This window comes from Meriones unguiculatus, chromosome 8 (genome assembly GCF_030254825.1).
Source record: "Meriones unguiculatus strain TT.TT164.6M chromosome 8, Bangor_MerUng_6.1, whole genome shotgun sequence".
Lineage (NCBI taxonomy): Eukaryota > Metazoa > Chordata > Mammalia > Rodentia > Muridae > Meriones > Meriones unguiculatus.
Window position 1 is genome coordinate 99,440,849 of NC_083356.1, and position 15,587 is coordinate 99,456,435.

General features: G+C 45.9%; 1 protein-coding gene and 1 pseudogene across 6 annotated transcripts in view; one reads left to right on the forward strand and one right to left on the reverse strand.

Annotated features, from left to right (window-relative positions):
• The window catches only part of Tanc1 (tetratricopeptide repeat, ankyrin repeat and coiled-coil containing 1), a 226,287-nt gene that overhangs the window by 71,867 nt on the left and 138,833 nt on the right, over positions 1 to 15,587 (forward strand). The gene's annotated exons all lie outside the window — the stretch shown is intronic.
• LOC110549870 (L-lactate dehydrogenase A chain-like) lies at positions 11,545 to 12,512 on the reverse strand (annotated as a pseudogene).

Sequence of the window (15,587 nt, forward strand, 5' to 3'; positions counted from 1 at the left end):
CTCCACTCTGTTTGTCCAGTGCTGGGGATCAAACCCAGGACTTTGTGCATGCTCAGCAAGCATTTTACCAACTGAGCTACAGCCCTAGCCCCCAAATTCATAGGCTCGATTAAGATTTTTACAGGACTCCTGAAAATAATGTTTGCTATCTCCACACACACAGAAGTTATTGTTTGCTTCAAACTTAGTTGGGGTGGTTTTTACTGTTGAATTGGATTTGACTGCCCAGTTATTTTGGAGTCAGCATTTCTAGCATAGCCCACGGCTTGCTATCTCTTTTGGAAAGTTTGGCCACTCCACAGCTGACCCTGAGCCCCCAGACTTAGGTAATTTTATTAATCTAGGAAAAGCATGCTGCTCCAGCAGCTGCTGCTGTAGTTCAAGTCTCAGAAACAAAAGCCGTCTCGCTTACCCGAGAACATGAGAAGTCAGCGCTGCTCAGCGCGAGTCCGTGAAAGTTAGACGCTGAATCATCGCTGTCTCTCTACGGGGCTCTCCAGCTTCAGGGTGTGCAGCTGGGGAGCAGCCCAACTGTGTACTAGGCAGCGTGGGCAGGAGAGGCAAGCCTTGGGTAACGCCCTTCCCAGGAAGCCCAGTGTAGCTCACTGAAAGGCTGGTGTTGCCAGACCATAAATACTTTGGAGAACCAATGGGACTAGCCAGTGTGCTGGTGCACTCCAGTAATTCAGAAGGCAGGTGGATTGCTGCAGATTCAGGGTCAGTCTGGTCCACCCAGAGTTGAGGTTAGGCAGAGTTCTGTGGAGAGATCCCTGTCCCCACCACCCCCTTCCCAAACAGTAGGCAAATAGGACCAGTAAAGCCAACAGTGCGTATAAAGTACTCTTGAAGAAGTGCTCTTGACCCACGTAGGAACTCCCGTGTTTGCAGGTTCTCCTGCTATCTAAATGGCCGTCTTTCTCCTGCAGTCCGGGCTGCAGTTGAGTTAGTGATTTGCTGGTGATGAGAATTTTGGTGTATAGACCTTGTACATTCCTGGAAGACTAGTCATGAGCTGTCATTTGATTGCTAGCAGTGATGCGGATGAGAAACGTCCAGCCACTTGTGTGTGCCTATGGAAGATTACTGTTTAATTTTCTGGATTTCACTGATTCCTTCAGTGGGATAAAGCTGAGTTACTGTTTGTTTAATTTTAAGTAACTAAGCTTCTAGCAAAGCTTTTTGTTTCTGGGACACTTTGGAGTTACTGGATAAACTGAATTTGAGTGGCTGGAGTTGTGGACATTATTTTACCAGCTCCTTGCCTTTGGTTCAGTCATAAAAGCCAGCAACAAAACCGGAGGATTTTAACACATAGAAGTTACAGATATTTGACGACACTGCCCGAGGCAGATCATTATTTTCAATTATTTCTTTAAAAATTGCCAAATTTATCAGACTTTCTACTCTTTTTGTTGTTGCTTTGTTTGTTTGTTTTTCGAGACAAGGTTTCTCTCTATAGCTTTGACCGTCCTGGAACTCGCTCTGTAGAGCAGGCAGACTCCAAACTCAGAGATCTGCCTGCCTCTGCCTCCCAAGTGCTGGGACTAAAGGTGCCGCTCGATTTTCTACTCTTATTTAAGTGTTAAGGACATATTAGTGCTCCTGTTGCTTTTTAAATACTTTTGACAACTGTGCTGCAATGTAATTAGTTTTCTTTGTAACCGTATTTTCTACTTAAAGGCTGAAAGTCATTATTCTAGTAGAGGGTCCAGATTGCTGAACTAGCCTGCAGCACCCAGAAGTTAGAAATTCCCATCGTGGCTTTTACTTTCGCATCTTTCTCATCTCACTTTAAGACTGGGTTTGTTAAATAATTTGTTAATGGATTTCATGGTATTAAAAAAATGAACAAAAGCAAGGTGCTTTAGTATCTTTGGCCTTTGTTTCTTGACACAGCTTGAATTTGACTTCATCCTCTGGAGTTCTGTTATTCTCTTTGGGAGCTGTTGGGGGTCAGTTAGGTAATAGAGTCATCTTGCATGTCTGTCTGTATGATCTCTCCAGCTCTGGTGGTGGTCTCCCTTAAAAGTGCTTTTATTTTTTTAATGTTTCTATTATTATTATTGTTAGCAGCTTGTTTTTTGAGATAGGGTTTCTCTGTATAGCCCAGGTTGCCCTGGGATTCTCTCTCCGTTGACCAGGCTGGCCACGAACTCACAGAGATCCACTCTTCTCTACCTCCCAAGTGCTGGGATTAAAGGCGTGTGCCACCATCACCTGGCAAAAACTTTGGTTTTGTTTTAAAATTATGTCTATGGTGTTTTGCTTGGATATATGCCTATGTGCCACAGTCATGCCCTGCCCTTTGAGGCCAGAGACGGTGTTGGATCACCTGGGACTGGAGTTCTTAATGCTAACTTAGTGTTTTTTGTTTTTTTCTTTTTTGGTTTTTCAATTTTTTGAGACAGGTTCTCTCTTTGTGTAGGCCTGACTATCCGGAGTTCACTGTGTAGACGGCGATGGGCTCATTAAAGGCAAGGGCCACCACACCCAGCCTGATTTTGTGTTCTTCAGTCTCCCTAGGTGATTCCAGTATGTAGACAGCAACACTTTCCACACATGCCGGGCTCTGCCCTGAGCACCTGTGGTTGTTGGGACTTGAACCTGGATCCTTTTCAGCCAGTGATCATAACCACTGAGCCATCTGTCCAGCCCGAGACTGCTTTCTATAACCAAATGTTTGGGGATGTTCTAAGACACTGTTCTAGCCTTCCAGCGAGCACCCTTATGAGAGAGAGAGAGCAGCTGTGCCTACTTCAAGGGTAGGCCTACAGGCCAGCTGTAGACATTTCCTCCATGATTCTAGGAAGGAGAGGAGGGTCATTGGAAAGTCACCAAGTATTCGGCCAGCCCTCCCAGCCATTTGTATGCAGTTCTGCCGTGGTTGCTCAGGGCCTCTTCTGCTCTGGAGGAGGGGCTAGGCTATATGGGCTGGGGAAGACTTGGAGAAGGGGTTCCATCTGTTTGGCTCAGAGGAAACCAGCGTCCACACAAGACGAAGTCTTTCTAGTGCGTATCCTTTCCGGTCACCCATACTCTGTAAGTTCAGTACACTCATCGGTTCCTGAGGGTGAACTCGGGAGGGATTTGTACTTGGGTTGTGTGGTTGGAACCTTGAGAGGAAGTGGGAGATGTTGTGCAGTGGGACAGAATTTGATTCCACTCCCCAGTTCACTTTCAGTGCAGGAACACCCAGCCTTACTTTTAGAGTCATATCCAGCTGTAAAAAAACAAAACAAAACAAGAACAAAAAACAAAACTACAGTATTATTAGATTGTATAAAGCTGCCAAGAGAACAGAAGAGGGCATCAGGGCATTCCTTGCTGCGTTTAACAGGTGTTCATTACCTCCATGAAAAGTGGAGAGCCTTTGTGGATTCCTTTCTAACCTAAGAGACAGATCTTAGGAATAAGAGAAGCACTGCCCACGTGACACAAAGGTCTCTGTCCCAAATAGCCTTCCTCAGTTGCACTCTGGCGTGCCTCTCAGTGTTTTCCCTGTGTGTGCATGTGAACTCTGTGTCTTGCACCTGTAGTCTGGCATAGTGTCTGCAGGTCACACTAGTTGGAATGAATTCTGGGTTGGATGCCTGGAGGAACCGGACAGCAGGTACCTCAGTGGAGGCAGCTTCTCTTTCAGGATAGATTTGAGGCATAGGATGCTGCTTCCTCTTTCTCCTTTATAATTCCCTTGGCCAATGTTTTCTTTGTTTTGGCCAACTTGTCCTGTGTTTTACTTGTTCACCAAGGCCCATGAGAGAGAAGGCATAGAGACTACAGGGCCAGGGCCTGGAGCTAATGGAGGCAGTCTGGTTCCCGGACAGGCAACAAACAAGGCTGGGGGTCCTGTGGCTGCCTGTGCTTCCACAGAGTGGAGGTTGATAGTGCTTTCCTCAAAGGACAGTTTGAAGGTGAAATGACGCCAGAGCCCAGCATGTGTGGTAAGTGTTGCCGTCTGCATATTGGAATCACCTTGGGAGAGGTTGGAAAAAAACACAAAATCATGCTGGTTGTGGTGGCACATGCCTTTATTGAGTCCATCTTGATCTACAAAGCAAGCTCCAGGATATCCAGGGCTACACAGAGAGACCCTGTCTCAAAAAAATTAAAGAGAGAGAGAGAGAGAGAGAGAGAGAGAGAGAAACAGAACCCCCCAAACACTAAGTTGGCATTAAGAACTCCAGTCCTCAGGACTAGAGAGGTGGCTCAGTGGTTGAGGACTGTCCACTCTTCCAGTGGATGATTTTCAATTCCCAGCACCCACAGGACAGCTCCCAGTTCCAGGAGAGTCAACACCCTCTTCTGGTCTCCACAGTCACTAGGCGTACACACGCAGGCGAAACACCCACAAACATAACATACACGTAACATAAAGCACAGTACAATTAAATGGAAAAACAAAGCAAAGCCGCCTCCCTTCCTAATAAAATTAGGGCATGTGGAGGTTATGACTTTGTCAGTAGTCATTGCCAGTTCCTAATGAAGGGGAAGAGGGATTTTTGAGGTCTTTTATTCTGGGGCAGTAAGTAAAGATTCCTCTGTCAGCTACATAAGCAAGAGATTTTTCTGTAATGAATAGCCGCCTTTCATGGGGGCATCTTTGAAGTTGTCTGACCCTCTTCACTCTGAGGCCAGATGCAGTGCCATTTAAAAAAATTTAATTTCTTTAGATTTCTAATACCGGCCTTCATCCAGCTGGTGTTGATTGATTGAGTGCCTTTTAACACTTTTTGAAGAATGTCTTCAAGGTCTCTTCCCTTTTCATACTAAAAGCTTATCACCCATACCACGGCCTCCCTCTGAGGTGCTTTTTTTAAATGGTGACGTGACTGATTGTCAACTAGTGGGACCGTGGACAAGAAATAATTTCTTAAAAATTGCAGCACCCACTGGTGGTAGTGACCTGAACATCACCAGTCCAGGGCGTCAGAAAACCAGCCTTCTCTTCAGCCAGCGAAAGGGGGAATGGCCCTCTCACATGTATGTGGGGCTCTTCTTCGTTCAGAGTCGACTGTCACATGTCAGCGAGGCAGCTGGTGTTACCTGGAGATTGTAGCCTTTTCCATAAAAAGTGGAAAAGCTACTGGAAGGGCAGAGAGCAAGAGTGACTCTCAGAGATGGTTTATGGGGAGCTGATCTGAGGAGGGTTGGGAGTTTGGTTTCTAGAGAACACTCGTGTGGCCTGGGTCCTATGTTCTATCCTCCAGACCTTGTTCAAGACTGTGGTTCCCATTCAAGCCCCAGGATGTCTCTTTGAACTTTTGGTCTCATGGCCACTGGGATCCCATGTTGACTTTGGTATTCTCCAAGACCACCGTGGTTGGATCTCTAAATGTTAAAGCTATCTTTTTTGGGGGGCTTCTGCTTGCTCTCTCTATCCTTTCTATCTCCCTCTTTCTCACTTATTGAAGATTTTGAAGGAAGCTACTCAGGGTGCAAAGCTGTGTTCAAGTCAGTTCTGGGGTCAAGTTCCAGGTCCACCTTGACCAGTCCCATAGGTTTTAACTGTCATTTGGAATGGTTACAGATCGAAAATTTAAAAATCCCCTTTAAAACGGCCAGGTTCTCCTCAAGTTTCTCATTGGCCTGTTCTTAGGGCATTTGTTTTTTGATCTTTGAGCTGTGACCTTGCTTTTCTCTGTGGCTGTCTTGTCTCCTGGTTCTCTGTTGCAGCTTTGACGGCACACATGGGCTGGGAGCCGACTGTGCGAGGGGTTCTCACGTGATGCTCAGCCCCTGTGCTGTAGGTATTCCAAGGCAGGAGGGAGCTGTGGTTCCGTCATTTGGTCACTGGCCTGCACTTCTCTCTATGCTGAGTGACCAGAGCTCTTCATGCTTCTTTTCCACTGCTACGCAGGGCTGTTCTGAGCCTCACGTACCTTTCTCACTTCATTTCCTCCTCATGGAGAAATAGAGGTGAAAGCTTGTGAAGCTTCCCAACGTGGCTGTCCATATTGCTGTCTTTCTCTTCATCTACTGCACTTGATTTTTGTCCCTTATGGTTGGTACACAGCAGATACTTAGGGGTACGTGTAGAGTGAAAAAAATCGCAATTGCTAGTACAAGAGAAAAACAGAAAGTTCTGTGTCGTAAGGTCCTTTAGAATTGCAAACCTCCTACCCCAATGAGAACCGACCATTTTTATGCTTCAGGTTGAAGATGAACTGCAGAGCTGAGGTTGGACAATAGGGTCTAACCTTCTGGAAACAGACTGAGGGGTAGCCCCAAGGAGGCTTTTCTGTTCACATCATTCTTGGGCTCTGTGTGTAGAATCCCTCCCTCCTAGTTCCAGGTGTGTGGGACCCACTGGAACATGAATGTTCCAGACATTGAGACAAAGCAGGCCGTAGACTTTCTTTATGGCCAGCTTGGTCATAGGAAGGTAGGAAAACTTAGGGCGATCGATGCCAGACTTTATAGCCTGTTTTAAGGAGGAGGGTTTCTAGTTTCTGTGACCCACTCAGGAAAGAGGATTCTGGCATGAGCTGACTGACTTTGAGAAAGATTGGAAAGCAGAGGAAGGAGGGCAGATGGTCGGCGCTTTGCTGCGAGGCCTTTCATTTGCCTTTAGTTCAGAGTATGCATGTGGTGCCCAATATAGGGTACCTGAGCTCAGTGTTTCTTCTTCTATTGGAAAAACCTGGCTGTAACCCCATTTCTGCAACTGCTGATCCTAGAGACCCAGAGCCAGTTTCCCCCTTGATCAGGGTTTTGCGTTTGAACAAGACTATTCAATTTGCTAACTTCATAAATAATGATGGTCTTTAATTTAATTTTATTGTGTGTGTGTTTGTATGTATATGTGGCTACCTATTGAAACCAAAAGAGGGAATTGGATCACCTGGAGCTATAGTTATAGGCAGTTGTGAGATGCCTTCTGTGTGTGTGCTGGGGACCAAGTTCAGGTCCTCTGCAAGAGCAGCAAGCGCTCTTTATTAACCATTGAGCCATCTCTCCAGCCCCCACAAATGAGCATATGTATATACTCATTTATATATACACACAAAAAATTTTTTTTTGGAAGTGCAAGAATTACAGATGGTAACATCTTGCTCCTTCAGAAATATCTGTTGATGAGAAAACATGCAGGGATTGGTTTGGGAAAAAGTTTGATAGTTCAGGCTATCCCAGCCTGCTGGTCAGAGCAGGTTTGTGAATAAAATGAAGTTAAGGAAAGTACCTAAGAGAGGGAGATTCTAGGATGGAGTTTGCATTGGCTGGCTTTCTCTAATAGACCTCAATACCTTTATGGTCGGAAGAGTAATAACGCTTCTGTTCTAGTTAGGGCTGTCCTCGGTTAGAGAGGACACCTCCAGAGTAAGCAGGAATTTCTTCAGGACAGAAGTTCCACCTTTGCACTGGCCTTGCAGGAATGCAGCCCTTGGCTATTTCTAGAGCTGAACTTGTCCTGGTTTGAAGAAGAATGCATTGATTTCAGACTTTGGCTCTTCTGTCATTGCCCAGATCCATTTTGTGTGCATTTTTGAAATACCAAAACAAAGGGTTCATGTAGCCAGGGCTTTTAAGGCCTGATGGAAAACAGATCAGGTTTGCTTGTTTGTTTGTTTATTTATTGGTGTACTAACCGGAGAACTCTAACCATAAATTTGGGAATTAGTACCTGGTCCCAGAAAAATTTTTAAATAGAGTCAAAAGTTTGGAGGAGAGAATTGCCATTCATTGTGCTTTCCTTTCTCTCTTATTTGCTTGAAAACATTTTGCTTTGTGTAAAGAGCCCTGAGTATTGTTGGGATTTGTAGAATTGAGTATTTTTCACTGTAGTTTTTATTAACAAGAATATATTGGTGAAAATGGGCTGTGTGCAACCATTGTTGCCAGGAGACCTTATAGAGAAGGCAGAGAAAGCATTGTTAAACAGTGGACTGAGCGGTGGTGACACACGCCTTTAATCCCAGCATTCTGGAGGCAGAGGCAGGTGGGTCTTTGTGAGTTAGAAACCAGCCTGGTCTACAGAGTGAATCCAGGACAGCCAGGCCAGAAAAAAAGCTCTGTCTTAAACAAAACAAAACAAAAACACCAAACAAAACAAAACAAAAAAGTTGAGCTGAACAGATTTTTTTCTTTGTTAATAGGAAAAGGCCACTGTACACAAAAGGAAGTAGGATGTTCACTGATGCCACCAAAAGTGAAGTTTCTTCTCTTCTTTCTTTATGGACAGGGTTTCTCAGTGTAGCTTTGGCTGGAAGTTTCCTTTTTTGCCAAGTAATTATAAAGATGAGAGCTTCTCTATAAAACTGAACATAGTCATTTTGTAGCAACTCAAAATTCTCCTGATGTTGAGGAGGATTAGAGCATTTTAATAAGTTGAAAGTGATGTCATTGTTATAGGGAGTTTCTGCTTGTTAAACATTGAATGTGTGTGTGTGTGTGTGTGTGTGTGTGCGCGCGCGCATGCGCGCGCAGGTGCAAGTACACCTATAGATGCTAGAGAAGACTATTGGGTGTTCTGCTGGCTCAATTTCTGTGTCTCACTGAAACTGAAGCTAGGCTGGCAGCTAACAGCTTACAGTGGTCTTGCCCCCATCTCTGCCTGTGGAAGTGATGGGGTTAAAGAAGGGTAGGACCGCAGCAGCTCTCTCTTTCTCTCTCTCTTTTTAATAATTTATTTAGTTGTATTTTATTTACATTAGTGTTTTGCCTGCATAAATGTCTCTGGAATAGGAGTTACAGACAGTTATGAGTCCCCATGTGCTGGGAATTGAACCCAGGTCCTCTGGAAGAGCAACCAGTGCTCTTAACTGCCAAGCCATCTCTCCAGCCCCCCACAGCAGCTCTCTTATGTAGGTGTGTGGGGTTTGAACTTGGGTCTTCACACTTGTATATCAGGTGCTCTTAGCCACTGAACTGACTCTTCAGCCCTAATTTTGTTAAATGTGTGAGTTTAAATTCATGCCCTGAAACTTTAAAAAATTCATAGTATGACTCTACCCCTAACTCTAACCCTAACCCTTATTTTTTTGTTATTGTTGGTTTTTGTTTTGTTTTTCTGAGACAAGGTTTCCCTGTGTAGCCTTGGGTGTCCTGGACTCAATTTTCTTATACCCAGTTCATGAGCCCCCAAAAGACCTACAGGAATCGACTCCATTGCAGAACACATGAGGGTCTTTTATTACGAGCTCGAGCTTGTAATAAAAGACTGCCCTTTACAAAGACAAAGGGGCAAATAGTGCCCCCCCCCCATACAGGATTGGATAAGAGGGTCTCTAGGGAAGCTGACCTTTAAAATGACTAGTCTGTTTTTATGCGCCAAGACCGCAAATGGTCGGGCCTGGCTACCTGGGCGACACCTGACCTCTAGTACCGTCCCGTTATGTGCAGGTCAGGCTGTAGCAGGGGTGGTTTAGCACATCCCATGTGCTTTCCTAGGGGCTTCATGACTCCAGTCACACCCTGAGGTTTATCTGGGTTAGGGGGCTGCTGCTGGCCCTCTCTGCTCTGAAAGGAATGTGGTCTGGTGATTTTTGCCTCAGGAATTAACCTCTCACTTTGTAGACTAGGCTGGCCTCAAACTCACAGAGATCTGCCTGCCTCTGCCTCACTGAGTGCTGGGGTTACAGGGGTGCACTACCACACCCAGCAGATTTGCTTAGCTTTTAATGTCACACATTTCAAAAATGTTAACGTAAACCTAACTTACAGCCAGGTAAGTGGTACTAGAATTGGAGAGTCAGCTTGTCGAATAAGTTTGAATAATGCGCCTCGAAAGGCAAGGCAACACCGCCTCCTATTTTCAGACTGCATGTGGAGGAACACCAAGGCCAGTAGTTTATTGTCCTAGTTGCTTTCTGATTGCCTTAATGCTTTACACGCCATGTCTCTGAAGCCCGGAGAAGTTCGCTCACTTGTTCAGAGCTGCATTACAAGGGTTGTTGCTTTCTTTGTATCGCTGGAGGAGGCAATTCTGGACTTCTAAGTAGTCATTCATCAGTTGTCCTTCCCCAGCTTCCTGGGATTTCTCAAGCAATGCGGATGGTGCTCTTGCTCCCAGGACACTTCTGTAGGGCAAGTTGCTCATGAATTCCCAGGGTGCCTCCAGCAGACCTTTTGGTGGTCTCCCTTCTGCTTTGTTGTCTCTTGTTTGTATTATTCTATATTGTTTATCATCTTGTAGTTTGCTGCTGGCCTACTGTACCATGCATTTCCTTTTTTTTGAGAAACACTAGATGTGGGCTTACAAGTCAGAACTGAATGGGCTTTAAATACTTGAGTTACTGCTGGGTGTGGTAGTACATGCCTTTAATCCTCCAGTAGAGGCAATGGGTAGAGGCCAGAGGGCAGAGGAATCTCTGTGAGTTTGAGGCCAGCCTGATTTACAAGCCCTGGACAGCCAGGGCTCTGCTACACAGAGAAACCCTGACACAAAAACCTAAAAAAACTTGAGTTACTAACATGAAGGCTGTTTTTGATGTTTCTCTTTTCTGAAGTAAAATGGCTTTAATACTCACGTGCAACATAATTTACTGTGTTTCATCTGTAAATATTATTAATATTTTTTCATTTATTTTTTATTTTATTGTTTTACATTTTTAATTTTATGTACATTAGTGCTCTATCTGCATGTACAGCTGAATACCAGAAGAGGGCACCAGATCACATAATTGATGGTTGTGATCCACCCTGTGGTTGTTGGGAATTGAACTCAGTACCTCTGGAAGAGCATACCGTGCTTTTAACCTCTTTTAAGCCCCTTGTTTTACGTTTTTTTAATCTGTTATATAAATGAATGTTTTGTTGACATTTATTTATGTGCACTTCTCTCATACCTGTTACTCACAAGTCCAGAATAGGGTGTGGGATCCCCCAGAACTGGAGTTACAGCTAGCTATAAGAGCTACCACACAGATACTTGGAGCCAAACTCAGGCCTTCTGCAAGAGCAACGTGTGTCCTCCACCACTGAGCCATCTCCTCAGCTCCACTTTAATTTGACCAAAGAAAGGAAGTGTCTTCAGAGAGTTTTGCTTTGAGTGGGTAGGTAAGTTGAGAGGAGATGCTCCTTGCATTGGGATGTGTAGAGCATGAGAGTTTAGGTGTTGTGATAACTGACCTGACATTTTCAGGTCAATTCAGGTGTGGGCATGAGGGATGTTAGGAAATGCTACTTATTCTTTGCAGGTATCTCATCGCCTGATGTCAAGCTGGATTTCAGTGAGTTTTGATACATTCCTTGCAAGTGAGACCATATTGGAATGACCTCTGTCCGTTTTTACTTATTTACTTACTTACGTATGTATGTATTTTTCACTGTTCAAGGTTTATTTGGTGTTTTCATTGGCGTGACACTTGGGTAGTTGGTTGCATCATCCGTACGCAGATCTTATTTTATATAATATTGCAATGTACACTGCAGACACATAAAATACACAGAACAGTATCCTTTAGAACAGTTATTCACAAGATACGCATAATGGACTTGCGCACTGGAGCCAGGTTGTGACTAACTGGAAAGTCGTTGGCCTAGGCATGTTTGGTGAGGGTGAGCAGCACAGTGACACAGCCGGCTCGTAGGATAACGGAGGCCTGCACACAGTTGGCAGTGTGTCTCGGAGACAGTGGACTGTTACACAAGTACCCCTTAGCGTGGGGGTAGAGCTGTGGGAACTGGGGTGTGCCCCTGCCCACCTGAACACACTGTACTAACCACACCTCAGATGAGGAGGAGACGGTGTGTGGTCTCCATAGAGACCTGCCGCAGCCTGGACAGTGAAGTGCCAGGACATGGGGAGACTTCAGAACTGCAGCTCTTTCTGGATCCCCCAGAGCGCCTCTGCACTCTTTTTCAGGCAGGCTTCAACGTTAGGAGTCGGAGTCACCTTCAGAGCATCTGAGATTCCATTTTGTCCCAGGACACAGGGGACACTGAAGAAGACATCATCCTTGATCCGATAGAGACTCCTGATCATGGTGGAAATGGGTGCACCCACCTAAGAGTCTTCATTACGCCCTCAGCCAAGTTGGCCACAGACAGGCCAGTGGCCCAAGACATAGAACCTTTCAGTTTGATCACCTCATAGGTGCTGTCAGCCACCTGCTTGTGAACCTTCTTCCACTGCTTCTTGTCTGTGTCAGTGCCCAATTCTGGGTTCAGATTCTTCAGGGAGACGTCAGCAACATTCACGCCACTCCACAGGGGCATACTGGAGTCTCCGTGCTCCCCTAGGATTCATCATGACAGCTTAGTGGTTGAACATCAGGTAGTGCAACCGAGCGGACTCCAGATCGTAACCACCTCCAGCGACTTGGTTTTTGGGAAAACCGCTTATTTCCCAAGCCACGTAGGCAAGAGATCCACCGGGCTGGGAACAACGAGCAGCTTGCAGTTCGGACTGCACACATTTCGCTGGGTCAAGTTGAGTCGGCTCTCTCCCCCTGCTGACACATAATGACCAGCTTGGAGTCTGCAGTCACAGTGTAGTCTTTGCTGGAGACCATTTTTGGTGTTTTAAGGAGAAGGCTGCCATGCTGGAGATCCATCATCTCTCCCTTCAGTTTGCTTTCCGTGACATCAGCACTGGCAAGCCCATCTGCCAAGTCCTTCGTTAAGATACTGATGGCACAAGCCGTGCCAACAGCACCGACTCCAGCAACTGTACTCTTGTTCTGGAGCCTCCTCTTCCCTTAAGATCCACAATCAGCCGGTCCTTGAGGGTTGCTATCTTCCAGTTTGAACCTTTTGGGCTGCTACTGCACAGTGGGGGTGGGGTGAGGGGTAGCATCGGGCGTTCAGCAGCGAGGTCTGGGGTAGGCGACAGAGGCTCCAGCACCCTCTGTGCGTTTTAGAGTGCTGTAAATGTTGGTTAATTGCTTGATTTGGGAGGAGAACGCTCATCTGTGTTCATCTGAGCCTGGTTAAATCTGTCAGCAAATACTGAGAACAGAGTGGGTGCGGAGCCTGTGCTCCGGCTTCCGTTTGTGTCTGCTAAGGAATAAGCATAGCCCCTGCCCCTCAGCTAGGAGTGTGTCCAAAGCAGGCCCGGACAGCATGAATGCTTGACAATCACAAGCCCTGGAAAGCTAGTGTCAGTCCGTGGCTTGCAGTGGTGGACAACTGTGGCGGATTTTACCTACCTTCTGTTGAGATTTTCTTCTTGGTTCTTAGAGTGTTCTGTTCTATGTCAAATGGTAGTGTACTGTGCACTGTGGAATTTGTGCTGATTGACACAGGGGCGTTGTGTCTGTCCCCAAAGACTGGATGCTCTGAAGGAGAAATACCAAAAGTGAAACCTTTGAGGATTAGCGCAACTTCTAGAGGAGTTTTGTGCGTTTTGTTTCTTTTTGTGGGCGTGCATGTATAGAGGAAGTGCACGAATAGGCGCGTCTGCGTGTCTATATGGTGTCATTTGTCGCCTTCTGGCCTTCTGCCTTGTTTAGGTCTCTTACTTTATCTATTACTACAGGTAACAGACTAGCTGGCCATGACCTTCCAGAGTCTCCTCTCTCCCGACATACTGTAGGAACACTGGGATTGCAGATGTACAGTGGCTTGTCTGACTTTTCTGGTTTTCCGTGGGTTCTGGGGACTCGAACTTGAGTCTTCGTGCTTAAGTGGCAAGTGCATTATCTACCTACCCATCCCAGTGGCCCCATAGATGTTTAAAGGATAAACCTGCCATGCCTGGGAAATTCAGGTGTCAAGGAATTACAACACATAAAGGGATCTACGTGACCCTAGGGTATCAGTGTTGGGGGGGGGGCATGAGTCACCGCTGATTTTCTTTTAAATGAGCCTCATAGGAAACTTTAATTTTATCTCTAGTAGCCTAAAGGTTACTCAGTTCTTTTCTTGGTTCTTGAAATATGGTATCTTAAAATCTAGCCATCTGCCAGATGATAGCAGCAGTAGCAAGAAGGAACAGTGCATGGCTGTCTTGGAAGACACTCTTGTGTGCCTGTAAAGGAATTTTCTGTTGATCTGCCTTAAAGTCAGTCCCTAAGGCCCCCATTCCAGAGATCTTAACCTCAGAGGGGGCTGGGAAGACTAGACAAACAGGCCTTGCTGTGTTCCTCAGAATTTACTGCTATTGGTTAATACCAAGCCTACGCATTACAAATTCAATTTTCCTGACTGTTTGAGTCTTCATTTGTGAATACTTTCATGTCACGTAAGACCGTGCTTTGTCTCCTGTTAATCTGTCTGTTACTGAGGTGTGAGCAATGATATCTTGTCATGGACGAAGGAAAGGTCACACTCTTGCCCTACATTCTCTTCCTCAAAATTGTTTATTCGTCTGCCTGCCTGTCTGCCTATCTGTCATATCTATCATCTATCATTTTTCTGTGTCCATCCATCCACCCATCCACCCACTCACCCACTCATCCATCCATCCATCCATCCATCCATCCATCCATCCATCCATCCATCCATCCAGTGGTGCTAGAGATGAAATCCAGAGCCTTGAGCAGATTGGGGCAGAACTTTACCACTGTGACACACACACACACACACACCCCCCGGCCCCCGATCAAAAGTATCTAACCTAAGGTTGTAAAGATGAATTCTGTACCCTGAAATCTCTTTCTGTCTCTGCCTTCAGGGTCTTACTATGTAGTCTAGGTAGGTCTGGAACTTAGAGTTCTCTTCCTTCAGGCTTATAGTTGTGAGCTTCCAAGCCCAGCTTTGAAATGTATCACCGTCTCTTCCTCTTCATTTGAGACAATGTCTCGCTATGTAGCCTAGGATGGTTTCCAACTTACATGATCCTTCTTCCTTAGCCTCCCAAGTTCTGAGATTTCAAGTGTACAGCTCAAAAAACAAAACAAAACAAACAAACAAATGGCTACTTCTTCTTTAAGACAGGGTTTCTCAGTGTAGCCCTGGCTGTCCTCAGACTACTCGGGGCTCAGGGAGTCCTCCCTGCCTTTGCTCTCAGGTGTTAGTACTAAAGGAGTCCAACCATAAATTTGTTCCACATTCTGCCATTGAAGCTGGAGTTCCACAGGGCAGAAATTGGGGGTTGCTGTTTGGTGGGCTTGGCCAGATAGGCCTTTGGTGTCTGGCATGGCCTTTGCAGTTGAAATAAAGGACATGGCTTGTGCTTTCCTTTATAACACTTGTCCCTGAGTACTCCTTGCAGTGTGCTCGGCTCTGCCAGAGCAAGCTGAGAGCTTCTGGCATTTTCTTTTCAGTGTGCTGGGCTTCCATCAGTTGGGTCAGAATTTCTGTGCCTGGGGCCGGGAGGTTCTGTGCCTGGGGCCGGGAGGTTCTTCGTCATCTCTGTTTGCTTCTTGTCAGAGGGAAGTGACAGTGGCTGCCCCCTGAGGAGGAAGCTTTTGATGAACAGAGGGTGCATTCCAAGAGCACCTGCCTCTTGGTGCCATTGCCATCAAAGAATTGCTACTGTCTTACTGTGGTCCTCTAACTGGGGTCAAGAAACTCACCGCTCTGTAAAATGGATGGGACTTGGCAAAGTGAGGTCCATTACAACAAAGCCCACGAGAGCTTTTGTTTAGATCCAGAACACCCGCTTACTAATTTACTCCGAGAGTCCTGTCTGCCAGCAAGTGAGGCCATTGTGTGACTGGAGCAGTTCACTTCACTCACTGGTGGTAGCCTAAGAAAAGAGCCAA